At 43.7% G+C, this 25,883-nt stretch overlaps 1 long non-coding RNA gene across 1 annotated transcript; it reads left to right on the forward strand.

The window, feature by feature from the left end:
• On the forward strand, nucleotides 1–23,486 carry LOC127020789 (uncharacterized). The gene is made up of 3 exons (XR_007767109.1): nucleotides 1–79; nucleotides 22,005–22,091; nucleotides 22,234–23,486. It is a non-coding gene; the product is annotated as an uncharacterized LOC127020789 (long non-coding RNA).
• Nucleotides 23,487–25,883: the final 2,397 nt, after the last annotated feature.

Genomic DNA, 25,883 nt, shown 5'->3' on the forward strand with positions numbered 1-25,883 from the left:
CTGGAACCTTCAGCTGTCTTGCTCCATCCCAAGGGCAGCTGCTCTCGGAAAGGAGCTGAAAATGGATGCTCTTTTAAGAGTGAGTAATTATGAGGCTTAAATATAATGTTTGTCTTCTATAGCTACGATAGAGCTGCTTTCTAATCCTTGAGCTGAGGTCTGGTATGTGTTTATTTGGCTGTTTGAGATTTCCTAGGTTGGCTTACTTGCACGGAGGGGGAGGAACAGGTTTGCCAGCTGGTCCCAACTTATTCCCCTTCCTTGGCAATATCAGGATGAGAGAGAAATAGCAACTGCTCTTCAGCTGCCTGGGCTTTTTGTGAGCTTCCATGTGCTGAGGTCAAGCTGTTAGGATGCTTGGTGTAGGTATCTGAATGCGAACATCTGAAAGCTGTGGAAGCAGCATTGTGGGGTGGGGAGCGGGTCTAGGGCTCTAGAACAGTTTGGTGCTCTGCTGAGGAACCAGCCAGTTCATCTTCTGATCATTGCTGAGACTTGAAGGTCTGCTTTTCCTCTGGAGCAGTGGTGGCAATGAAGGAGGTCAGGAGTACTGATAGAGGTCGTCTTTTCACTTTTCCAGTGTTCACCAGTAAAGTGTTTGAGTGCCTCTCTGGAGGATGGGGAGGGAGGAAAAAAAAAAGGGAAAAATAAAGAACACAAACAAACTGGTTTCTGTAGTCCATTGCTGAAAAACAAATCAGCGCATTTTTTCTGTGGCAATAAGGAGAATTTAGTTATACAAATACACTTTGGTTTCTGGCCTCCCAAAGAACCTAAAGAGGAGGCAAGGAAATAACTAAAAAAAGAAACACACGCAAACCCTTATAAAGCTCCAGGCTTGTGGCCTGTTTTGCTGTTTCCCTGCCTCCTCAAGCCCAGCTCACCTTCAAACATTCCTGGCTGAGGTAGATATAAAAAAATGTGTCTAATTTGGATTCACAGAGCCCAGTCTTATCCCAAACAAACAATGCTGCCTGGAATTGCTTGCCAGACAGTTGGCATATCTTGCAGATTGACTAACACTAACAATAATGCATTTCAAGAAGAAGAGGCTGAACTTGGCCTTTGCTCCCCAGCTGGAATGCCAGCATGGGGATGTGTGCCCATCTGAGCCAGGCATGGCCCCCAATATCTGACCTTTAGTTGGAGTGGAAGGATTTGCAGATAGCAGGTTGCTCGACCCCAACACTGAACCCTGCGTGGAGGTAGGCTGCAAACTGAGCTGGGAGAATCATTCCACTACAAATTGCTGCAAGTGTTAAAGCTCCAGGGAGCAGATTTAATAGCTCCCTTCAACTCCTGCATTGGTTCGCCAGACTCTGGTTTATGGGCACAGCTGGATGATGGTGAGAGAAGGCAGGAAGGGGAGGCTATACTGCACTTAAATTTGTGGAAAAATTAGTTTGCACTTGTTCAGGTTTTCCTTTGTGTCGATTCACCCCTGTAAGTTTAGATGCATGGGGGAGAGACACAGGCTATGAGTGAGGAGCTTTAATCTGGCTTGCCCAGATCAGGAATGTGGGAACCGGCACCAGCCAGGCCTTATAGGCTTTATGAAGAGCGAAACAAGGTTTCAGCAGCTTGGTCTGGAATTTGGGTGGCCACATGTAAACAGCAGTGAGCTGAGCTTTCTGGGCAAAAAAAAAAAAAAAGTTACGACTTCAAGCTTATATTTGCCTCGGATTTCAAATGGTGAAAGGGGGAGGGTGTATAAATGCCAACTCAGCAAAATAAATGGTTCGCACAGAAAAACCAATGTCAGGAGTGAAACCTGACTCACTGAGAGCCTCTTGTGTATTAAGTGCATGTGCTGTAGTGACAGAAGAATATCCCTGCTGCCCCCATTGTAATACAATCAAAATGCTACTTATTCAAGTGTTTAGAGATCAAAATGCCAAGAGGAAAGGAACAAAAATATCTCTCTAAAGATGTGAATAAGTGGAAGCTGGAGTTTCAAATATCAGTTTGGGGAGTGTGTAAGGCAAACATTAGCGGTGCTTGCTGGAAGCACAGCCCAGCACATGTGCTGTATACCTGCAGGACAGATCTTCTGGCTCCAGGGCAGCGCTGCAGAGCTGGGGGATGCTGGCATCTCCTCTTGGGAGGGAGAGTCTGGGGGAGTTGCCATCCCAAATGGATCTGCGGGGTGGAGCTGGGAAGGAAGTACCTTAAGATCATTTGTTTCTGTTAGCTTGTGTGGAAATACTTATCTCACCTGGCAGGCTTTGCCAAGCCTCACTTAGGAAATATAAACACTTACTTGAGGTTCCCAGTATTTGTTTCCATTCTCCTCCCACCCATTCCCATCCTCAATGGCAGGATCGCTCTCTAGATCTCAAAGCTGGTGAGCAAGGGCTGCCAGGGCTCTTGCCAATATTCACTCGTCTTGCCTCCAGCCCAGGGCTTGTGCATTGGTCCTCTGTCACTGAGGAAAAAAACAGCGTAGTCCTGTAATGCCCACAGAAAGTCTCGTGGTGCTGGAGCAAGCTCTGCCCCTCACTTCTGTCAAATTCAGTTCTTAGCAAGGGTAAAACTTCATCCTTTGGCTTCTGAGCAATGTAACTTCTCCAGGTCCAAATCTTTTTATTGTTCAGCTGTTGACCATTTCCATGGTCAGAAACTGGAAAACTCTAGATGAGGGGAAATATTAGGAACATGCTTGCAAAAAAACCCCAAACCGTCAAACAAAACACCCCAAACTGTATATAGCTGCACCAAACAGAAACAGAAAAGTTGTTCAGATGGCAAAAATACTCTGTGCTTATCTAATACCTCTTCAGTCCATTTCTAGACACCCAAGGCTGTGCAAGTTTTCACTTGCTCGATCAGAAGCTTGGCCACACTTTCTGCTTGCCAGCCCTTGCTCCCGTGCCAGGCTTCGGTGCGTGCTCCCAAGTCAGCGGTGCTGACCTGCCTGCACAGGCTGGGCGTGTGGGAACGGAGCAGGCCCACCTGCAAACCCGCGTAGCCAGATGTGCCAGTGGGCGTGCGAAAGCCACACGTGATTAAAGGGTGACAGTAAGCAAGGCGAGCATGTCATGTCATGACTGTCACAGCTGTACTGACATCTGCAGAGGTGGAAGAGCTCGTGTGTCCCGTAGCTGGCTGTGTCCATCCCAAAGGGTGTGGAAGGCTTGAGGCATCAGCGTTTTATCCCTTGCGGGGCTGCCATCCGAAGCACCGAGCACAAGGTGCCTTTCCATCCCCCAGCAAAGGGCTCCCTCCTGCCCCGGGCAGCGGGCGGGAGCGGCGGGGCTCCGTCTCGGTGCTGGGGAGGCAGTGCCCTCTAAAGGAGGCATTCCGCATGAGAAGCGAGCTTTGGGAAGCTCTGCAAGGAAAACTTGCCCGTTACAGTCTGAAATTGCTGGAAATAATTTCAGGGAAATCTGGAACCTGCCTGAAAGCATTTATTAACTAAAATTGCAAAGCATTTGAGAGCTTTTCCAGAGCCTTCTGTGTGCTTATCTGCTTTGTCACGGCAGGTGAGGAGGTTCAGCCCCAGGAGACAGGCAGTAAGTGAGGAGCAGGGTGTCTGCTTGGGGGATGATCCTGTCAAAAAGAAGCATGCAAGAGGGGATCTTCTCTCTGTGCAGCAAAGGAGGAGGCATCTGCATCAGTCAAGTGTGCGTGGGGTGGGAGATCCTCACCGGTGTTCAAAGCAGCTTCTGGTCCTTGGTCTTTCTGCAGCTGGCTATTCTAGGTGGGAAGACATCTGTGCAAGGACCATTTAAAGCTATGTTAGCAATACTTATCTAAGATGCCCTTATTTTGCACAGTCTGATTTTGCAGTTTTGACTGTTTTGCTGTTGAACACCCTCCTAAGGTAAATGGAGCAAATCGAAGCGAACATTCCTGACAAATTAATGAGCGAACACATTAGCAGCTCTGAAAACGAAATGCCTACACATCGCATGAATTCATTTCACAGTGTTTATATATTTATGGAAATGTCTTTGAATTATAGTCCCAGCTCTAGCAGGGATTATTTCTTCTTCCATTATAAAGCAGGTTATGTGGTGATAACTTCTAGACCCCTATGAGCTGCTGGAGCATGTAATTATCTTGTTCCACTTATTAATGATGAAAGGTCTATGCAAGTCCCAGAATAGCTGTATATACTATGCTCAGTAGTCTAAAGAGGCTGTATAAATTTAATTTAGTTTAAATTTTAGTTGCTGACTTTAATCTTCAAATATGGAATATAAATGTTTTGGGGCATTTAAAACTTTTCAAAATTATAAATGTAGTACTGCAAATCTAAACTTAACATTGTGGTGCTAACATATGAAACTGAGAAAGTGGACTGTAAGCAAAAGCAGCTGACCAGGCTCTACTCTGAAATGCATATTGCAAACAAACATCAAGCTAATACAAATTAGGCCTCAGGCTTTTAATTTTGAAGTAATATTATTGGTAATGGAAGATATGTTAAAAATGAGTTTCATCTTGACATCCTTGGAAGGTGGCCAGTTCATATACTTCTGGGCTAGAGATCTGCAAACCTCTGTTCCCCAACCTTCCTAAAATGGCATCGCTTGTTTTATGATGTCTCCTAGCTATAATCCTGCTTCTCCAGTCTGCCATAATAATGCTAATTAGTTCTGTATGTAAATAAACTATTGTTGACAGGACACTTTCAGCAATTCACATATGAGTCATGGAGAGAGAGAGAGGTTTTAAAAATGATTTATCCGTAAACAAAGATTCCATATGTCCTAATCTGGCATGGATTTCTCTCCTTCTCTTTATAGCAAGGAATGTGTGTATGCCTGTATAGCAGGGCTATAATGTGACAATTTGTCTCGAAGTGAAACCAGGATTTATGGTACTTACTGGAGACCACAGAGGTAAAATGAACAGCAGGCTGCATTTAATCATCTGAATTTTCAAATATTTCTTTTGCTTGGGTAAATGTGTCTTTGTTCCTTTTTGGAAACATGTTCAGCTGCAGGATTGGTTCCTGTAAAGTTATCTGAAAATGCTGCAGGCATGCTTTTAGTGAAGTGCACGTGGGGGGTGGGAGAGGAAGCATGGAAAGGGGACATTTCTGCACGAAAAGGTTTGGGCCCAAAACTTTCTAGCTGAGTATACTTCTGGCAAGGCTGCCACTATTAGCACGTACTTGAAGAAAATGCACTTATTAGGTGTCCAATGCACATTTCGGGAAATCGGGGCATATTGCCCTAATCCCAGATAAATGCCATAGGAAAAGCAGGCAGAGGAGAAAGAGGAATTGTGAGCAGTTAAATGATATTCCTGTCTCCTGTAGGGCCTGATCCTGTGGCCTTTAGTGATGTGATGCTATTCCAACCTCGAGAGGAGTTGTACCAGTATACTCGTAAGAGGCAAATACACCCTTTGCAGGGTTTGGAAACTTCCCTGGGAATGAAGCTTAGGTTGAAGTACCTTGTTTCTGGGCTTTATTTTTGCCTTTGTAGTCTGGACTGCAGTACGTATCCTGGTGATGCCGTTTGTTCTCCCTGTCTCTTCCTTTTGCCTCTTGCTTTCTCTTTATTTTTGGTTTTAGCACAGCGTCACTCGTGTTACTACAAGTAATTTCTGTAACTTGCTGATCCTACTCTTCTTTGAAATTAGACCTAGGGTTCTCATAACCACAAGGTTTCAGGATATGGAGCTTTGGGTAAAACAACCAGAAATCATGGAGGTGTTGATGCCTAGAAAATGGCAGCATGGATTATCTGAACACACAGAAAAGGCAGATTAAAAACCCACAAACCAGTGGCAGGTGGTGTTTGTGCCTTCATAATTTGAACAAGACAATGCTGCACATGTGAGCCATAAAATGGGATGAAACAAAGTGCTACTGGCAGTGAGTTGTGATGACAGAACAAGAGCAAAAAAAAAAAGCTGAATTTTGTGTATGTGGGGGCAAAGCTGGCACCTGCAGAGAAAAAGGCTGGCTGCTTATTCATGGCAAAGATGCCAGCTTTCCTGCCAGTGGAACTGGAGCCCATTTTCTTCCTTCAGAAAAAGAAAGCTCTCTAGGGCTGACAGGGGTTTAATCAGGATGGCTTGTTACATCCTTTGGGCTGCGAGTCCCAGTGAGGCTGCCAACGAAGTGCCAGTGCGGAGGAGATTTGTCTGCTTCAAACTCCTGTCTGCTGAGCGTTGGAGCAGGTGCTGGGGCATTGGCAGAGCTGTTTGTGGGAAAGGCAAAGCCAGAACTGCTTTTTCCTTCTCTCTTGAATTTGCAATGACTTTCCCCCTTCAGGCTGTGTAGGGAGAAGAAACAAAGGCACTAAGTTGGCTCACCCAACGGAGGGGAGCCCTGGTCTGGATTTTCTTGCTTTCATCAGATTTTTTTTTTTGGTTCGTGGCCTGGCTCTGAAGTCCTGAGCCTGACAGTTGTCATTTGCTGGTAACGTTGGCCAGGGTTTATTAGTGAACCTTGCTGGAAGAGCTGCTTTTTAGCTGGTCCCAAGAAGCTCCCTTCCAGTTGCTGCTCCTTCGTCTGATGTGTGAGACTGAGAGTATCCTTTAGCATCCATGCCAATATTTGAGGCAAGGATGTACTAATGTATGCCAGCAATAATATTAATAATAATAAAAAAGGAAGGATTTTCTGAAGTTGTTTTTTTCTCATGTCCTGAATCTGAAGACTGTAGTTCTCAGCTGTGGGACTTCTGGCCACCTCTACTCTTGACTTCAAGTTACATATGAGCATTTGCTATGAAAAAGGAAGATGGCTAGAGAGTATTTTATTGTATTTTGTAGAGAACTATGATGGAACCTCTGAAATGTGGAACCTGAATCTGAAATTAGGAATAGGAAACATGATTACCCGAGAAGGACATGATGAATTGGATATGTGCTTTGATTAGTTTCTCATCTTGGCAAACTTGTGGAAAACCTCCATTCAGGCCCAGGTATATAGGTTTTACAAATCCAGCAGTGACTGGGTGCAATTCTGGATCTGAACACTGAACAGATGATAGTAAACTATCAAAGGCTAGCTAGAAACTGGAGACTGATTCAGCTCTGATAGTTTTGTGGCCCATTCGTATTGCTAAAATACATTACTGTCTTTGGGCTTTGTTTCCCACCTAGGCATTTCTGGTGTCAACACATGGCGATGATAAAAGTGAAATAAAAGCAGATTTTTGGGAGGCAGAGCAGAAATTTGGGGGTGGAGTGGGGGGCTGCATTTGCCCAGCTCCGTTAGAACTTTCCTTTTTCCCCTCTGTAAACCCGTGATGACTTATAGAAGGATCATTAGATTTTTCATGCTGTTGTCATTAATTACCGTTTGAAAGTTGAAATGAAGAGTTGAGTAGCTTGGTTACTGTGAGGTGAGTAATGTGTGTTTACTGAGTGGTGATCTGCTGCCTGCCAGCACACCTTGGCTACCTGCACTTACTGGTTTTTAGCCACAGAAAGAGCTTGAGGTTATGTTGCATTTGATCCATTTAAAAACAAAGGAAAGGGAGATTCTTTCCAGTCTCTTTAAACAAATTCCTTAATGAGCAATATCCCCAAAATAGGCTGAGCAAAAAGGTAGCTAACTATTTTGGTCAAACAGGGTAATCCCAACCCAGAAGCCAAGTTATTCTCAGGGAGCTAGGATTGCTGGAGAGCACAATTTTGAGAGTGAAAGGTGAGCTCAGAGATATGGCTAGGGGGTTTCTGGCATAATTTTTGAGGGAATTTTGAACATTTCTGAAAAGTCAGGTGCCCAAGAAGCCTGGTGCTCCCATGAAGAGGTAGCTGCTGTATGAGCTTGCACTTGAACACTCATACAGAAATGTCAAGGATTTGCTATGTACTGGAAGAGCTTCAATTGAGGGAAGATTTTTTTAGACCCCAGAAATTCTAAGAGTCAAAACAAGACAAAAGCATAGCAAAAGCTCAAGCTAAGGCTTATATTTTTAATTGCTTTGAGGCAGAGAATGTGGCTGTATTTGGAAGTGTAAGTACAGGACAGGGCCACAGAGGATTAATCTCCCATTTCCAACCCTCTGCCCAATTTTTCTGCTGTTATACATATTGAGAGAAAGGCTGGTGGTGTGAAAATCTTGTGATATTCCTCCCAGGAATCTTTTGTCCCAGGGTCCAAAAAGTGAAATTAAAATTTGCCCTGTGTGCAGCTCTTCTACTTGTGCATAAACCCTGAACAGAAATGGCAGGATTATGGCTGGAGCTGGCTGATTAATCAGTTAAAGAATTTTTGCAGAAACACCCTGGAAGAATCGTCCCAAAATTTCTGGGTTGCATCTCAAAATGTAGGTCACCGGAGAAAATGTAAAAGTTTAATTTGCAGGAGCAGCTGGCAGTTTAGCTCTCAGATTACCTGTATTCGTTAGCAGATGGTTGTGGTTGCTGCTTATCTTCCCATCCATTGGAGCAGATTGTTAAAGGCTAATATTTGCAGTGATGGTTATGGATTCCCCTGGCAGAGTCAAAAGTGTGTGGGCATAAAAATGCATACTGATTTATGTGAACTTGAGTTGCTTATTAAAAGTCCCTTATTGAAAGGGACTTCCCGTTCAGGCCTCATGTTGCTGTTTCTTTATCTGATATGAAGTTGCTACTGATATGATAATGCTCCACTTCAAGTTTGATAAGTCTTTTAATGGAGCATCTACCCAAGCCTGCAAACACACAGTAGCTGTACTATTTATCCTATAAAGAGTGTGTGTGAATTGTCAGGGCCCGAAGCTGCTGTGGGGTGTCCTTTTTGAGAGGTAAAAGAAATTCAACTTGTTGAAAAGCAGTGATGACAGTGAATGCTAACATGGGAATATTTGGGGTAGGCTGTGACAGCGAGGTAGCTGAGATGAGTGACTACATTTGAGGTGAAGTAGCTGTTTATTGAAATCCTATTGCCTCCAAGGGGGCAGTGAGGCTGTATGGTATTTTAGCACACTGATTTCCTGTGGACCTATAAAGATGTGTTCAGAAAAATGTGGCAATTCAAGGACTGTTTTGGTGTTCCTTTGTGCTACTGGCATTTTGCATTAGCATGCAGTGCAGAGGTCAACTACCGCTGCAGTTCGCATTAGGACATCATCTGGTTCCCTTCTAAGCAATGCATCTTGCTTTGGTGTTCAGGGAGTTCCTAATCCCTTCCAGCGCCAGGAGGAGGGAAATCAGATCTAGAGCTGCCAGAGGGTCTGGGCAGGCAAAAATGAAAGTGGATTAATAACAGGTTGCATTCAACAGAAAGGTAAAAAGATATATCCACGAAAGCAGATTCCAGTATTGTTCCTCCCTTGTATGTTCTTTCAGAGCCAAACAGTCCCTGCTCTGAACAGCTACGAACTCATGATGTAAGTGTACGGGCTCTTGCCTGTTCCTTGCTACCATGATACTTCAACACTGTAGTTTTGTCTTTTGATATTCAGGTACTGTCTTCCTAGAGGGAACCTCGTAACTACGCCAAGGACTCCACTCTTGTCAGTCTGTCCAGACTTATAAGTGATCGCTGCCAAGCAGCTGCTGCTTTTGACTTGTATCCCTGACAGCGTCCTCCCTCTGCGAAGGGAAAGGGGAATAGGGGGGAAAGCTTTCTCATGTGTCTAGGTTGCAATTTTGATGGAAGGATCACTGAGTGTTTAACAAAGAAACAGCTTGCCGTATGAGAAGGGCATCCAGGGAAGAGGTTTTATTGATGCTCAATATCAATAATTCAAGGATAAAGAGCAAATGAGGTTCCTAGGATTCATATGTAAGAGCTTGAGAGTATACTTGCAGCTAGGCTGCTCTTGCTTAGTGAAGTAGTGGGGCCACCTAAGAAAATCTAGTTCACCATGAAACAGGCATCGTGTGGGTGGCTTTGCAATACTTACAAAAAGGGAGCTGGGGAAAAAGGGATACCAAATTGGTCTGCAAAAAGGAATCGCACAGAGGCAGGTGTGGATAAATGAAGTAATCCAGAAAGTATCTCTGGGTTTATTTAGCAGCTTCTGAAGAGCTTGTCTGAACACAAACTTCAAAGTGGATCAGAAGGTGAGCCTGGCATGATCTAAACATACAGGTATTACTTGAGACCCATGTTTTGTTCCAGGCTCTGCTACTGGCCTGGGAGGAAGAAGGTATTTGGAGAAGATATTTAATCTGTCTTTGACTTTCTGTAAAATCAAAGCAGTGATACCAGCTACCATGAAAACATGTGGAGATAAGCTGATGGAAAATTATTAATTATACCAGTAAAATCACTTCAATGATTGTCTGTGGCAAGTTTCCCAAACTGAATTAACTTTTTTCGGTAAATAAAATTCCCTTGTTTATGCCTCTTTCCCTCTCATGTCCAGAATGCAAGAGGGTTCTCAACTTTCTGTTGCTTCCACTTAATTGGATTAGTCATCTACCTCCAAAGGTATGTGCCTCAGGTCCAGTTCCTGCTGACAACCAAACCAATGGGCCATTACATGAGGTAGATGGAATCCAACATCAAAGGAGAGAGCAATTTGGGTTGGATAGATGCCAGGAGCTTTTTGTGCTTATCCAAATACCTGCATGCACCGAGATTTTTCTCATCGCTGCTAGTGCTCCCTTATTGCATGTTGGAAAGATTAAAACCTTTGCTTGTGAGCAAGGTTGTACTACCATTATCTCCAGTGCCCAAATAAAAGTGGTGGTGTGGGGCTGCTTATGATGTTGGAGATCACTCCTCAATCTCAAATGCTGGTGGCTCTGGGGAATGAAAGTGAGTGCTGCATAAAGCTATCTACTCATGGGATTTTTAGCAGTGCCTCAATATGAGCAACTCTTCATCTCTTCCTGTCACACAATCAACGAACAAACTTAAGAATTATCATTGCTATAATGTGGCAGGAAGGGGATGCGAGGAGATGAGAGCACAGAGTTCCTGCCGAGTTCTCCTAATGAAGCTATTGCTGCAAAATAGCTTCCAAAACATCTGTGAAGGTCCCTGCAGAGCCTGCCAAAGATGTGACATTGCAATAGTTTGCGTTGCCCTGGTATAGACCTCAACAGCATGTTTCGTGCTCTTGGCTATGGTAACCCACAGCCAGTGTCCCTGTGGAAGTGCCATTCACTGTAGAGTAGGACCACCTGCAATGTGAGAGCAATTCCTAAATGGACACTGGGAAAGCTGGAACTGAGTCCAAAGTCCATTGAAGTGCAGGAAAAATTCAGATAAATATCCACTCCAGCATGTGTGAGAAATTAATCCCCAAGACCTCTATGGAGCTGAGTGCAGCTGTTTTGCAAATCATGACCTCTTTGGTTTGTACATCAAGCCAGACAGCTCAAGAGAATTGTGTTTACTGTGTTATTTCTAGTATCCTCCTGGGAAACAATCTTTGTGTTCCTTTTCTGCTGAGGAGTTTGGAAGCGGAGGCAGAAGAAAGGTAACTGGGCTTTGCTCCTTCTGAAAGATACAGTGGGGCCAAGTAAACGCACAGCTAATGTAATCTGGAAAGATCTGCTCTAGTCAAACTGTCAGCCAGCCTGCTGCCACAGCCTGTCCCCTTTTCTGTGCCTTAGTTTTCATGTTTGAAAACTGGGATGATGCTATTGGTCTTTGAATTACTTTGTCTGGAAGAGGAAGGTACTGTTTGAGCATTGCTTAGGTGATGGGACCCATTTGCTGTGGTTTCTCCCTTCTTATCACTAATGTACAGAATTGAAAGCTTTGTTGCAGTGGTGGGCTAACATATAAAGAGCTACGAAATCATATGAGTTTGCAAATAAAGCTCAGGGCTACCTTTACAAATGCAGCCTTTCATAGAGCATCTGCTAAAGCTGTGAGGGACCTGTGCTAACTTACTGGGAACAACGGTGTTAGGGCTGGGGCACCCTTTATGGCCCACAATACATTAACAGCTATTTCCCCACCAAGTTGAGGGCTCAGTTTTCTTTTATCAATCCCTGGCTGTCTTCAGTCCTCGTGCTTTTCCTGTGACTCAGCTTTTTCACAAGCCATGGGGCAACTTGCCCATACAGATCCGGCAGGTACAAAGACTACTCTTGAAAGTCTTGTCCTGGGGGTCTGCATCTGTGAAACCTGGCTCTATAAAACTAGCATTTGGGTATGGTTGTTCCCAGCGTAGGATAATGTATGAAGTCAGGAATTCCAGCATTAGTACTGGGCGTGGATTTGCCACTCTGAATTTTTTCAAGGAGAAGATATTCTTGCTTTATTTCCAGAGGCAAGCCTTTCCAAAGTTGTGAACACAAGAGCTTGCCAAATATTAGCTTTCAAGGTTTTAAGTCACACAGTGTTTACTTGAGTTACCTCTTCTTGAAGTCTATATAAAGAGTCATGTTTGCTCAGGCATACTCCTAAAAGCCCCAAGACATGGCTCTGGAAGGAGGTAATGTAAATACTGCTGTCCTTAAAACTGGAAGCCCTCTGAGTAATCTAAAGAAGGAAATAGTAACGTGAGGAAAAGATTTTATAAGATTCGGAGGCAACTTCATAAGATTTGGAGGCGAAGACTACAGAACAATACCTGGAATGGACAAAATCCAGAAATTCAGTGATATTGTAAATACAACTTCTCTTGGCCAAGGCTTAGCCCTGCAATTGCAGCTGCTCTCTTCTGTTCCCCGGTGTTTCCTTTGCTGTCACTAAGGCAGCATTTTCCCATACCCCAGCCCCTGAAGCAATTGCTGGGAACAGTTTTTAGGGACTTTGCTGGCCAAACTATGCTGGGCTCTTGCTGTGGGACAACAGTTGGAAACAAAATATTTGTTGTACTTAGCAAAGTGGTTCCCTCCCACCTTTTGTCAGTAATTGGTGTCGTTTTTCTGAAAAGGTTGTGGAAATGTGAGCTGAATTGCAGGTGCTCTGTGATATGATAAATGGGAGAGGAATTTTCATGGAGTGCCTAAATACAGTGCAAATAAAGAAAAAACAATTGGATTAAAATTCAACCGCAATATTTACAAGCCTCTCCGCCTGCCCATATATGCAGGTATGCTGAGACCAAATTCACATCATGAGTTTCCTGCAGCTGAGACAAGTGAGCAGAGTGCTGGGTTGGCTCAGGAGAGTATTTGCCCTTGCCATGCCACTTTTTCTATGTATCGACAGGCAGCCCATCAAATTTCCACTTAATATCTATCTCCAGAGAGGGCAGAAAGTATCAGCCTTCCCACAGCAGGGGCAGGATGTAAACAAATGGAGCTGAAGCATTTTTATGCTGCAGCAGAAAACCCTGTGCACGAGTTAATGCAGAATAATTATACTTATCAGTGTATTGCATCTAATGCTCTGCTGTCTCGATGAGTGAAGGATTGCTGCAGAGCTGGAGGCAGCAGGACCAGCTGTGAGCCTGCATCCTGCAGATGGATTTATGGTTTCCCGATGCCATCTGCTGGCATGGGCCTTGCTTGTGCACTGAGCAGTGAAGCCCTCCAGCTTCTCTCTCTCGCGAGCAGATGCTGCAGCTCCCCATGTCTTTGCAGGTGGTGTAACCCCAAACCACCCTTTCTTGATGGTTTCTTGAGCTTTGCAAAGCAAATGCTCCCTGCAGCCAAGCACCTGTAAAACCGCTCTGCTCATGGTCCCTCCTGGAGCTGTTCTTCAGCTGGGTGCACTGTAGGCTTTCCACACCTCCCTTTTTTTGCCTGCTGCAATGCGGTATGCTCCATGGGAGCAGCCCCAGATACAAGGGGGCTGGATTTATGCAGCTGGATTTTTTTTTTTGTAACCTACCAGGCTAAACCTCCAAATCCATGTGGTTCTAAGAGACTGGGTTTGCCTTTGGTGTGGTGGTGGTACCAGTAATACTGCATGAGGGCAAGGTTGTAAAGATACTGCTAGAAAGCTTTGGGAGCAATGGAAGCTTGATCTTTGTGTAAGTCCCTGAAACGGCCTGAAAAACCAAAATGAATATTCAGGTAGTAGAGGATGTAGGGAAGTTTGTCTTTTTTCTGTCTTGCAGTCTTGCAAAAGGGCCCTGTTGCAAGCAAAGGTGCACTGTGATAACAACATTAGTTGATGATATTCCTTGGCTTTTGATGTTAGTGCTTGTCGTGGTTTAACCCCGGTCAGCAACTCAGCACCACGCAGCTGCTTCCCCCTTCCCCCTCCCAGTGGGGTGAGGAGGAGGAAAGGGGAAAAAAAAAAAAAGTAAAACTTGTGGGTTGAGATAAGAACAGTTTAATAACTGAAGTAAAATATAATACTAACAATAGTAATAATGAAATATAATAATAGCAATGAAAAGGAATATAACAAAAAAAGGAAGGGGGGGGAAAGAAAAAAAACAGTGATGCACAATGCAATTGCTCACCACCCGCTGACCAATGCCCAGTTAGTTCCCAAGCCGCGATCTGCGCCTCCCGGCCAACTCCCCCCAGTTTATATACTGGGCATGACGTTCCATGGTATGGAATATCCCCTTGGCTAGTTCAGGTCAGCTGCCCTGGCTGTGCTCCCTCCCAGCTCCTTGCACACCTGCTTGCTGGCAGAGCATGGGAAACTGAAAAGTCCTTGGCTTAAGATAAGTGCTACTTAGCAACAACTAAAACATCGGCGTGTTATCAACATCATTCTCACACTAAATCCAAAACCGAGCACTGTACCAGCTACTAAAAAGAAAGTTAACTCTGTCCCAGCCAAAACCAGGACAGTGCTCTTGATATCCTGGTAGAGCTGGCTTTATGCCTTCAACTAGCATCACTGTTTCCAGCACAGCATCTGCTCTGGGATGATGTGTGCTGCAGGGGAACTGACCTCTGTATCTTCCTCTGATTCTAAGCAAGCACAACTCAGCTGCTTGTAAGCGCTCTTTGGCATGTGCCAAAGACCTGGCTGTGCCCATGCGCACTGCATGAGCCTAAAGACAGGACCTGTGTCAAAGCAAAAGTCATGAAATTCACTTTTAAATCTTCCATCTTTTTTAGAGGTAATATTTTATTTTGTGTAAACACCACAAAAAAGACTTGCTTTATGCACCTCGCTTTGATTTCAATCCAGGTTTGCCCTGGGCTTCCCTTATTTCTGCCTGTGGGGAACTTGCACTAGTTAACCACAAATAAAGTGGAGTTTCTGACACTTAAATTCTAGTATGTCAGGGTGGGTAACGACAAGACCTAGCTGGAATCTGTATTAGCGTATTTGCAGATATGGATCAGAGGGTTGAAATCCAGATGTCATGAGGATGAATGAAGAGGAGAAATTGCTAATCAAATTCTCGAGGACTGCAATGCAATAAACCAGGGTAACTTGATGGAAAATGTAATCAAGCCTTCTAGTCTGTTTTCCAGCTACATGTAGGCTCTGATTTTTCAGTCCTTATGCCTCCCTCTTCACATGGACTTTAAAAGGAAGGAGGATGCCTGTGAGGATCAACAAAGTAATTTAGTTTTACCAAGCGAGTCTAGTAATCCTGCTGGACAGATCTTCCAGAGGCTTCTTTCTCTTAACTGGGGGAAATATTGTAAAGAAATTCTCCATCTTCAGACCATTACCAGTATAGATAATGCCAAAGCAGAAGCATTATGTTGGAGTAGAAATGGATTTTTTTTTTTCCCCTTCATTGGTCAATAAGTGGTTAAATTTGAGAGGCGTTTTCTCTATCTTGCACATATACAAACCATTTTTTCTGAGTTCCAACGCCTGATTTTGTGCTAGGGGAAACTGGTACTTGTGTCCACTGTCATGTTTATCAAAATGATGCAATTAAATGCAGAATACTTATCAGTAAAAAGTGTTCATAGACCATAAGTTATAATGGACTGCACGTATTTTTTATTGAGATGGCTGGATGCAAAAACTATTGCCCTTGCCTTATTGGGTGGGGGTGTCCCCTTGCTTACAAACTCTTACTGGATACAGCGATCTCAGGTATTCTGACATCTCTGTAGAACGAAAGGAGCTGAGCAAGTTCATAGTGGAGCTGCAGGTGTTGGCTTTCTACAAAGTAACCTAAAATGTTTTTCTCTGAATAATGCAGTGTAAAAACACGGCAGTAGCTGACATACTGCCTGCATTTTGAATTTGAGCCAATATTTAACTCTGGAAAAAAGCAATGGTCAAGCACTTTGGCTTCTGTAGTGTTTCAGGCGCATCACTTTCAGGGTTTTAACACTGGCCAGATGGGAGATAATGCACAGAACTGCTGCTTTAAGACTTAAAAGGTCTCTGCAAATCAAGCTTTTCATTCTTCCTCCATTCTTCCTAAAATTTGCTTGCAGGTTGCATGCAAAACATTGTTTTGACAGGAACAGCCTGATTGTAGCAGTAAGCTTTAGCTTTCAGGGAAAATGATAAACTGCCAGCAAGTTGTGTGCATTAATGGGATAAGATTGCTTTAAGACAGAACTTTTTTGGTTCCATGTTAGAGGCAATTTGTAACTTTAATACCTACAAGGATGCATATGTATGTATCCTGGGTCTTGCAACCAGTGATATAGGGATGTTGTCAATTCTTCTAGGTCATGCAATAAAAAAATAGAGTAAATACTTGAGTAAGTGATCAGACCTTGCAATGGGTATCATCTTCAGAAGCTGTTTAACAGGCAGGATTAAATGAGGGAGTGTCATAGCCATATGAAAGGATTTCAAGCCTCAGCTTGTTTCCTAAACAAACAGGAATTGACACCACAGAAGCTAGGATAAGGAACAGATCCCTAACGTAAGCCCATGTGCTCAGATATTGTGTTTCCAAAGAAGCTTGCCTCACCAGAGCAGCAAACCATGGATGGCAGTGGTTGGTGGGGCTGGTGGAAGTGCTCCTGTAGCTCGCTCTGCGTTGGCCTGTCAAGTACAGACAGTGTAATTTAAAGCACATGTCAGACTGCTCTAAATCGTGTGAAGGAAGAGGGGCAAGTTTTGTTGACCCTAAACTTGGGGGATTCACAATGGCATCTTGCACTCACTTCTGTTGCGCTACAGCTAATGAGCTGTGGGGGAGCTTGACAAAGCTGGAGGGATGCTCTGGTTGCTTACAGCTGTATAAAACGCACAGGTTTGCTCTGCTATTAAAATAGAAGCAAAAGTTCAGAAGTCAAATGGAAGCAGCTGCCCTTGGAAACTCTCTTGTTGTCTGTTCTTATTGCCTGCAATATTCTACATTTCTGTTCCCCCCCCATGTAGGCCCCCAGGACCTGGGAATCGGATGGCTTTGAGATGCTGCCCTTTGCTTCACGCTGTTCCTCTGTAGTCAGCAGTCACCTGTGAATTGGTGAGCGACTGCTTCTCAGATGCTTCATGGAGGTTTGGTTACACTGAGCCTTCAAGTTCACAGGGGGATAAGCCTCAATGCCAGAGCCAAAATGGGATCTGGAAGAAGCTTTTATGTGTTTCCATGCATCTATGCTAATATTCACTGGAAAGAGACATGAGAGTTTTTGCATTTCGTGTTCTCATTTTGCCTCTGCACTGTTTTGCACTCAGCTAATTTGGTTTTTGGCCTTGCTGAAAATTTTCATGCGGTTTACCCCAGAGATGGCTATACTTGGTGATGGGAGAGGGCTTACCTGTATTTGAATTATAAAAATGCTGAACTGTTCAGTGGATACAAAATAGGAAGTGCTACAGGAGGACGGTGAGGACTCTTATTTAACAACTATACCGCAGAGAGAAGACATGATTTTTTTTTTTTTCCCCATGCTCATTTTGAGTCCCTCAGGCACCATGTCCACCTGTGGAACTGAGGGCTGCAGAAAACTATGTTCCTTGGGGATGCCGAGAGCTTCTATCAATATCAGACTTTGCTTTATTCTCACCAGGAGACTCATGCTCAGGCCCTAATTTCTCAGCTGTCCCCTCAGAAAGATGTATATTTCTTTGGTAATTTCTCCTTTTGCCTGCGAATAAGCTACATAAATCACCTGTATAAGAAAATACAGGGGCTGGAGTCTGTGATCATAGCCGTGGAGTTGTGTGACAGCTTATGGCATCTTAAATTAAGATCTTTGCTCTCAATGGCCACACAGTGGCAGCAAAAACCAAACAGGTTCCCCCATCCTAAGTCAGTGTGGTAGAAGGAGGAATGAGTCCATGGCTGTACAAGATCCAGTTCGTGCTGATAAGGTATAGAAAGGTGTATTTAAGTAAAAAAACTTCCTATCTATAGGTCACGGGGGGAGAACTTGAGCCCACACTGCCCAAGTGTAATGCTTGTTGGAGATAAATCCTGTTGTGGGGAAAGACTGATGGGATTCACTGCTGGCAGTATTTGTGTCCTTTTGTGCTCTGCTCCTGGAGGAATCAGACCAGCTGGGAATGACACTAACTTTTCTAGGCACTTTTTGTAAGTTTTGGTCGAGTTGCATGGGTTTTCAAGGGAATGAATAAACATGTTTTTGGCATCTCTCTGAGGATGAATTGAAGGTATAGTGGAAATCAGCCTGGTTTGGGAGCATATATACTTTCCTTCAATCTGGTCATATTGTCATTTACACCTTCAGGGTCCTCTTAGGCTGTGTACTCAACAAACGTAGTATGAAACCACCCCCTAAGTAATCTTGAAGTCTAAATAAAAAGCAATAAGGAAAGGACACTTTCATTACAGATAAGGTACCAAAGCATGGAGGCAAAATATGACTTCCTTTTTGTGGATAAGGATTTATCTGGAGACAACTAAGGAGCTGAATCTCTTTTTAAACAGCCTAATTCCTTTGGGATGAAGTCTTCAAGCACTGGAATGCTTCTTGCCTAAAACTACACTGGAAATACCCGAGGTGAGGAGTGGAGAGCAAATTTTTATCACAGCCCTCCGGCACCACATCAGCCCTGGTCCCAAGATCCACTTGCTGCCCCACAGCCCGAGCCATAACCAACAAAAGAAGACAAGGCTGAAAGGCAACTAATCATTTATTATAAAAGAAAAATAGTGCAACCTAAAATGGATTTTTACCTCCTGGTCCATAAATCTTCACAGTTTCTCTCCTTGTCTAGAAGGACGGGAATTTCTTTACAAGCAGAAAAAGATGTTGGCTGTGTCTGTAGTGTGCCCAGCTCAGCAGAAGGGAAACGTCTGTGCATTATGTGCAGCTATAATTAGTTTAGGACACTAGTTAAAGGAGGAGCTGTTTGCTAAGCAATCACCAAGTGAGGTATGAGGCTCTGGGAGCAGCATGGGCAGACCACTTGCACGAAGGAATGTGGTCACACAGGAAAGCAGGGCAAAACCCTGGCTGTGTGAACTCTGAAGCAATATTTTTTTTGCCTTCCTTGTAAGTGGATTAAAGGAGTGTCCTGGTTTTGGCTGGGATAGAGTTAATTTTCTTCCTAGTAGCTGGTACAGTGCTGTGTTTTGGATTTAGTGTGAGAATAATGTTGATAACTCACTGATGTTTTAGCTGTTGCTAAGTAGTGCTTATCTTAACGATTTTTCAGTTTCCCATGCTCTGCCAGCAAGCAGGTGTGCAAGAAGCTGGGAGGGAGCACGGCCAGGACAGCTGACCTGAACTAGCCAAAGGGATATTCCATACCATAGAATGTCATGCCCAGTATATAAATTGGGAGGAGTTGGCCAGGAGGGGCGGATCGCTGCTTGGGCATCGGTCAGCGGGTGGTGAGCAATTGCACTGTGCATCGGGGAGGAGTGAGCGAGCGGCTGCGTGGTGCTTAGTTGCTGGCTGGGGTTAAACCACAACAAGGAGACAATCTGAATATCTTCCTTAATTATCACCATTTTCTATATATGGCATAATTTACTAGATTAAATAGGAAATAATATAGTACAATTTATTTAAATGACTCATCGAGTAAGACTGATTCAGCCCGCTGTTTTGTGTCTGTCCTGTAGGAGGGGGTACCTGGAGCTATAGTCATACAGATATGCTGTACCCCTATAGCACAGGCTGTAATTTTTGGCTGTAGCTCTTGCATATTATCACAGGCCTGTTTAATACTTTTGTTCTCTTGTCTTTTCAAGTTCATCAGAAATTAGATATTTCAGTTGAAATGTATTTATCTTGCAGCTAACAACAGTTGAATGGGATAGAGACCCTGTTGCCAATTTTAAACTTTTATTTTTCTCACTAATCATTTATTATAAAAGAAAAATAGTGCAACCCAGAATGGATTTTTACCTCCTGGTCCATAAATCTTCATGGTTTCTCTCCTTGTCTAGAAGGACGGGAATTTCTTTGTAAGGTGCTATAGATCAAGATTAATGCTTATCTGTGTCCGAGGCTGAACACAAGACCTGAACACTGGCAAAGCCTCTGCAGACTCCTTATGATTTTTCCACTATACTTTGCAAATGACATGTTCTAGCATGAAATTTGTCATTATTCCACCGCAAGTAGCTCTTGGAGGGCTAGTCTGACCTTGAAGATAATCCTGGAAGGTTAGGTATTTGAATGAGTCCTTCATACAAGGCTTAAAGTTCAGATTTTCAGACTGCTGGGTGCAGATGTGCTCACCTGACTCGTGTGTCTGCTTGTCTGCTGACCCTGGGATTCCCCAGAGCTAGCCAGCAGGAGGATGTGGGCACTGGGGCATGGAGGAATGCTTGGAAATGTCTTCTGAAAGGCTTGTGTTCAAGCAGGGTCATCCTCAATGTGAACAGGAGGAGCACATGGATGGGCAGACTGGTGAGATGTATGGCTGGTGCAGCCCACTATCCTGTCTCAGTGCTCTGGGACTCAGTGCTGCACAGGGAAGACAAAGACTTTGTTAAGGATGAGTTAAAACCCCTGTCAGAAGAAGCCTCTCCTCCCCTACATGGAAGGGAGGAAGGCTGGTGCATGCCAGCATGTATTGCTTAGTTCCTGAAAAATTACTGGGTACCAGTTGCCATCTTATGGTCATCTGGCCTCTGTGCTCCTCTTGCGTTTCTCGCTGTTTTTCTGGTCACTGCCCACAGCCTACTCTGAGCTGTGGTATCTGAGAAACTGGCCGTCAGCGGGCATTCAACTTCTATGGTGAAGGTAAGTCAACCTTCCTGGTGAATTTTTCCTTTCAGGATGATGAGCAGTGGCTGGTTCCCCACAGGCACTACCACCTCCTCCCCAGCATCTCCTGAACTTGCTGATTTTGTTTAGACATCAGTCTAAGATTGAACAGTCTCTGCAGCAGCAGAGATGGTCGTACCTTTCTCTTTGGTCAATTTGCATTTTTCAGACATCTTTGTTCTCTTTTATCCAGCTGCTTGCAAGTGATGCCTCTTTTCTGGAGAAAAGAATTAGAGAAAAACCTTACAACCCTATTCCTAAGCAAGCCTGATGAATTCTCTGACCAGCCTCTTGCTGTTCTTGGGAAGGTACAAACGCTTGTACAGTAGACAGCACAAATACTCTGGACCTTTCCTGATACATTTTCATGAGTCTCACTGTTTGTCTTCCTCTTATGTGTGCTCTTAACTTCCATGTTAAATCTCTTATTTCCCTCCCTCCTTTGGCAGTCAGACTTTCAGCCCCCTCAGTGCAATGCCAAGTTTGGAGCATGAAGGGTTCGGGTGAGCTGTTGATGCACCCCCTCCTTTCTCCAGGGTCCGGTTCAGTCAGCTCAGTAAGTCTGCGGTTGGGCTTTTTCCCTGAATGCGCCCAGATCCTGTTATTTGGTGTCATTCCTGCTTGCACATGTTCTCTGAACTTTTGCTGGCTGTTTGCATAACCAGGAGCGTATTTCCTGGCTGGCGTACGGCCCTGGGATCTGTTTATTAGCAGTAGGCTTGGATGGGGGTGAGTTGGTATTCAGAGCTGTAGGCTTGTGCTTCTCATGCTCTGCAGAGTCTCCCAGGGGTTTAACTCCTAGTCTCACTTAAGTCAGCTTGTGACTCGATGTAATTTCTGTCCTGTCCCCCACCCCAAATATCAGTGTATTTGGAGCTTATGCAAATATAAGGTTCCCAGATTTGATCCTGGTGATCTGAGGGGAAAGTGACTGGTACCACATTGCCTAGTTCAGTTCCTCTCAAAAGTGTCTAAATGTTACCCAACTTCTCACCGTGCAACTGAAAACTGAGAGTGTCTTGAAAGCCAAGTTTCCAGGACATGGGATCATTTATGGGGTCTGAACACTAATAAAGCCTTAGCTGCGCTTTGAGCTCAAGCTTTTGATAGTTCTGTGTATCCATTTCTTAGCACAGTTTTCTTCCTTATCTGATTTTCAGATTCAGCGTGGATTTCTTGCAGACTACAATTCTTCCTCTCAAGTCATCTATCCATTCAGTGTCAACTGATCATCTTTAGTGTTTCAGGTAAGTCAGAAGACAGTATTTCTTTGCTTTTTCCCGCCTGTGCTTGCTATTTCTTTTGTTGACACTTAATGGCCATTCAGTACCACGGCTGCACAACTGCATTTTCCTCATCCACTGTACCTTTTGTCTCTTCTGTTGTCAGACTTGCTCTCTCTGGTTTTTGGACCTTCCAGCTTATCTGAGGCTAAAAACTGCAGCTGAACCACAAGGGAAGAGTGTTTGCTTGACGCTGAGATGAGGACAGCCTAAGTGCATTTGCTTGATGGACACTGCAGAAATGGCCATCTTCCAGTATGAACAGCAAACCACAGACACAAATCTGCCAAAACTGTAGAGGTACCCAGAAACCAGCCCGTGCCAATGGCTTTAAAGCCTCGTGCCAGAAGATGCTCCAGATGTGTTTCTATTTAGCTTCCTCATGTAAGAGTGGTGCTGCTTTCCTGAGTACTATGGGCATGAAGCTTAGTGGTAAACAAAGTGAAAGAAATCGAGCGATGTTAATTATTATAGGCTAAGAAACTTTTCTGATCTTATTTAATCAGATATAAAGCAATTCCTATTCAAGACAAAGGAGGGAAGAATCTGAGCTTTCTTTTCAATAACAGCAGCTATTTTTCTGTGGAGTTCAGATGCTCTGATCATCTGAAATGGAAAGACAGTTAATACTGGAAATATGTATTTGACACATCCACTTGCCACTTACATGTGCAACAGAATCCATGGTCTTCTATAACTAGAAGGAATTAGTAATCTATAACAAGACTATGATGTGCTGTTTTCCTGTCAGTGAGAAGCAAAGGAAGAGAGGGGAAAATATTCATTTCAGGGGGAGGAGAAGGAGAGACTTCCATCAAGTCTGTCTTGTATTGCCAACACTGGAGAGAAATATTTCATGCTTTTTTATAACTTTACTAAATCATACGGGAACATCAGACTCTGAATAAAGAATAGCATGGGGGAAAAGAATGACTCAAAAGGAGATCTGTCTTACTGAAAGCACGGTTAAACTGTGCGCACGTACTATTCCTGAAACTGTTTTCCCTGCTTTTAAGGTTTATCCTTGAAGTCCCTGACTTACTACAGCTACTGGAGGAAATGAATGTTGTAGTCTGTACAGGATGTTTGTAATGCTTCCAGCAGTATAAAAATAACTTTCCCAGTTTTGATTAAATTGAGTCCTCATAAAGATAATTATGGGTTTGTGTAATGAAATTTGGCAAATTCCTAAAGATGCTATTTAACTACCTGTGTTATAAACAAGATTCTCAGTGCACATCACTACTGTATCAGCTGTTAAAGTGATAGACTTGTAAAGAAGCAGCATTTTCCTTCACATTTGGTGTGGTATTCCTGAAAAATCAGTGTAGTCAGCTTCACTTTTAGATTAGACTTCATTCCTTGTTCATGTGTTTTCCTAGTTTTTGAGGTTCCAGACTTTTAAAGGAAGGTTAATGCCTTCTGAAAATGTGATATTTTGATCCTTTTTAAAAAAAAAAAAAAATTATAGTCCTAGACTTCATTTCTCTGTAAAAACTGTAGTACTAAATTTGATACCCATGCAACTTTTTCCTTTTTCTTCTAAAAGGACAAAAGGTGGTGGTGGTGGGGAAACAGTAGCTCTTTGGACAGGCCACAAATCAGAGTCAGTTTGCAAGCATTCAGAATGTTTATGCTGTATCAGACTTTCTCAGCATTCCCACTCCTTCACACTAAGACTTAAAGCTATGTAAAATACAGCTGTGTGAAATTCATAAAGGCAAATGAAGCAGTAGTCCCCACTTGTGTGTGTGTGTTTCCCATGTGCTATGAACCAAAAAGGGGAAATGTTTTCTTGCACTTTTTTCAGACAAATTCAATCCAAGTGTTAATACATATTCTTTAGAAAGGAAACTTACTTCAGTTCCCTTTCTAAAAGGTGGGAAGTGACTTGCTTTGTAAGATTCCATGTCTGACCTAGTTGTCCTGGTTCCCAAAGACAGAGCAGATTAAGAAGAATAATTCTACTGAGAAGGCGTGACTTGAAGAAACCATAATGGACCCTATGGTGTGATCAGTGGGGTCCTCTGCATATAACTAAGATGCTGGAAAATCTTACTGTTCCCCAGGTTATCCATGTCACATCTCACTGCTGGAAGTGGTTACCTCATTGGAGGCTCTGGCAGAGTGATCTGCTCCCCAGGTGGACTGAGTTGGGTGAGTAGCAAGTTGCAGGAGCATCTGAAGGGGGCTGGGGAGGAGGCAGAGTGCCCTTCTGCTGACATCAGTGTTTAAAAGGCTGTTGAATGTCAGCTTCTCTTTCATAGCTACAGAGGAGATGCGTTCAGGCAAACCTGATTCTCAGCTTGCATCAGCCAAAATAGCTACTCAAATTTATGCATCCAGTTAGGGTTTTTCTAAGTGATGCAAAACTAGGCAAAGTGGGACAGCCTCACTGACAGGGTTTCCAGAGCTGAATAAAGAACAGAACTCAAAGGCCAAGCTATTTGGGAAGAGTTTTGTATGAATGCTGGGAGAAGCAAAGTCTCTAGAATAGTTTTTTTGTCTCCTCAGAGTGTAATTGTTTAGCAAAATTTCTGCCAAATGCAGTGAAGGGGGGAGGAAGATACATGTTGGGTGCTTGAGTACAGGATCAGAGGGGGTGGGAGGGTAACCTGAAAGCATTTTTTAATTAACTAAGTTGAGCTGCATCAGTATGAAAAGGAACTGTAATGTATTGCAGTAACTCACCTTGTGCTGTCCCAGACCAGAGAGCAGCAGAGCTGTCGGCTCCTGTGTGTCCCCATGGCCCCATGCCCTGGAGCAGGGCATCAGATGGTAGGAGCTGTGTCCTCTCCCCTCTTCCAGGTGGAGCAGGTAAGTGTCGAGATGCTGAATTCCCTGCTCATTTAGTTTTGCTGCTTAGAGAGTATCTTTGCTTTTTCCATCAGGATTATATCAGTGTCTTGGTTTTTTTCCTCCCCATCTAGTTCTGGAACATCGTGGAGTATTGGCCACAGGCAGAGAAACGGTGTAAGGTGAGCCAGGCTGGGCATGGAAAATAATTCAGGTACTGACTGGAGAAGATTGCTTGCTTTTGGGGGGTTGCTCGGTTTTGTGCCAACATTGGCATGGACCTTTACAGTCTTTTCTTTACTCTAATGTGGCACAATTGTCTGCTTTCAGGGACTATCTGCTATTTTTACAAAGCTACTATCTTCCTATTAAAGGAATCTAGAAAAGAAAATATTCTTGATGCTTCTATCTGATATTTTTCTGAGGAACCCTGTTTTCTATAGCTTGTGGTGTCCTATGAAATAGATCTAGATTGGTCCTAAGGTACCATGAGGGTGTTTTGTGGCATCTGGAATAGCAAGTAAAAGTTGTGGACATCCCTCTGGGTTGATCAACTGTAGTAGGGTTGCCTGTGACTGGAAAGCTGGGTCATGATGGTCGACCTTCTTTCCTAAACTGAATTTTAAGGTGTTTACTGGTGGTGGGGAGAAGAACTTGTACTTATTCAGAAAACAAATACCTGTTTCTTTTACCCAATACATATCCCCTTTCTCCCCACAGTCCCCTATCTAACTTTCCAGGTTACTCGCATGTTTTCAAGGTCAGAGTCTGGAAGGATTCCCAGTTTGCTCCACTTAGACACCATTGTAATAATAATTTCACAGTTGGCCTTCAGCAGAATTGAGTGCCTCATCTCTTGGAAAGGAATATGCATAGGAAAACAAATAAAAGCACTTACCAGCTGGTGCCTGGTGAATTATACTGTTTGAAGTTCAAGGATATTGAGTAAAGTACTTGCTT

Source organism: Gymnogyps californianus, chromosome 11 (genome assembly GCF_018139145.2).
Source record: "Gymnogyps californianus isolate 813 chromosome 11, ASM1813914v2, whole genome shotgun sequence".
Lineage (NCBI taxonomy): Eukaryota > Metazoa > Chordata > Aves > Accipitriformes > Cathartidae > Gymnogyps > Gymnogyps californianus.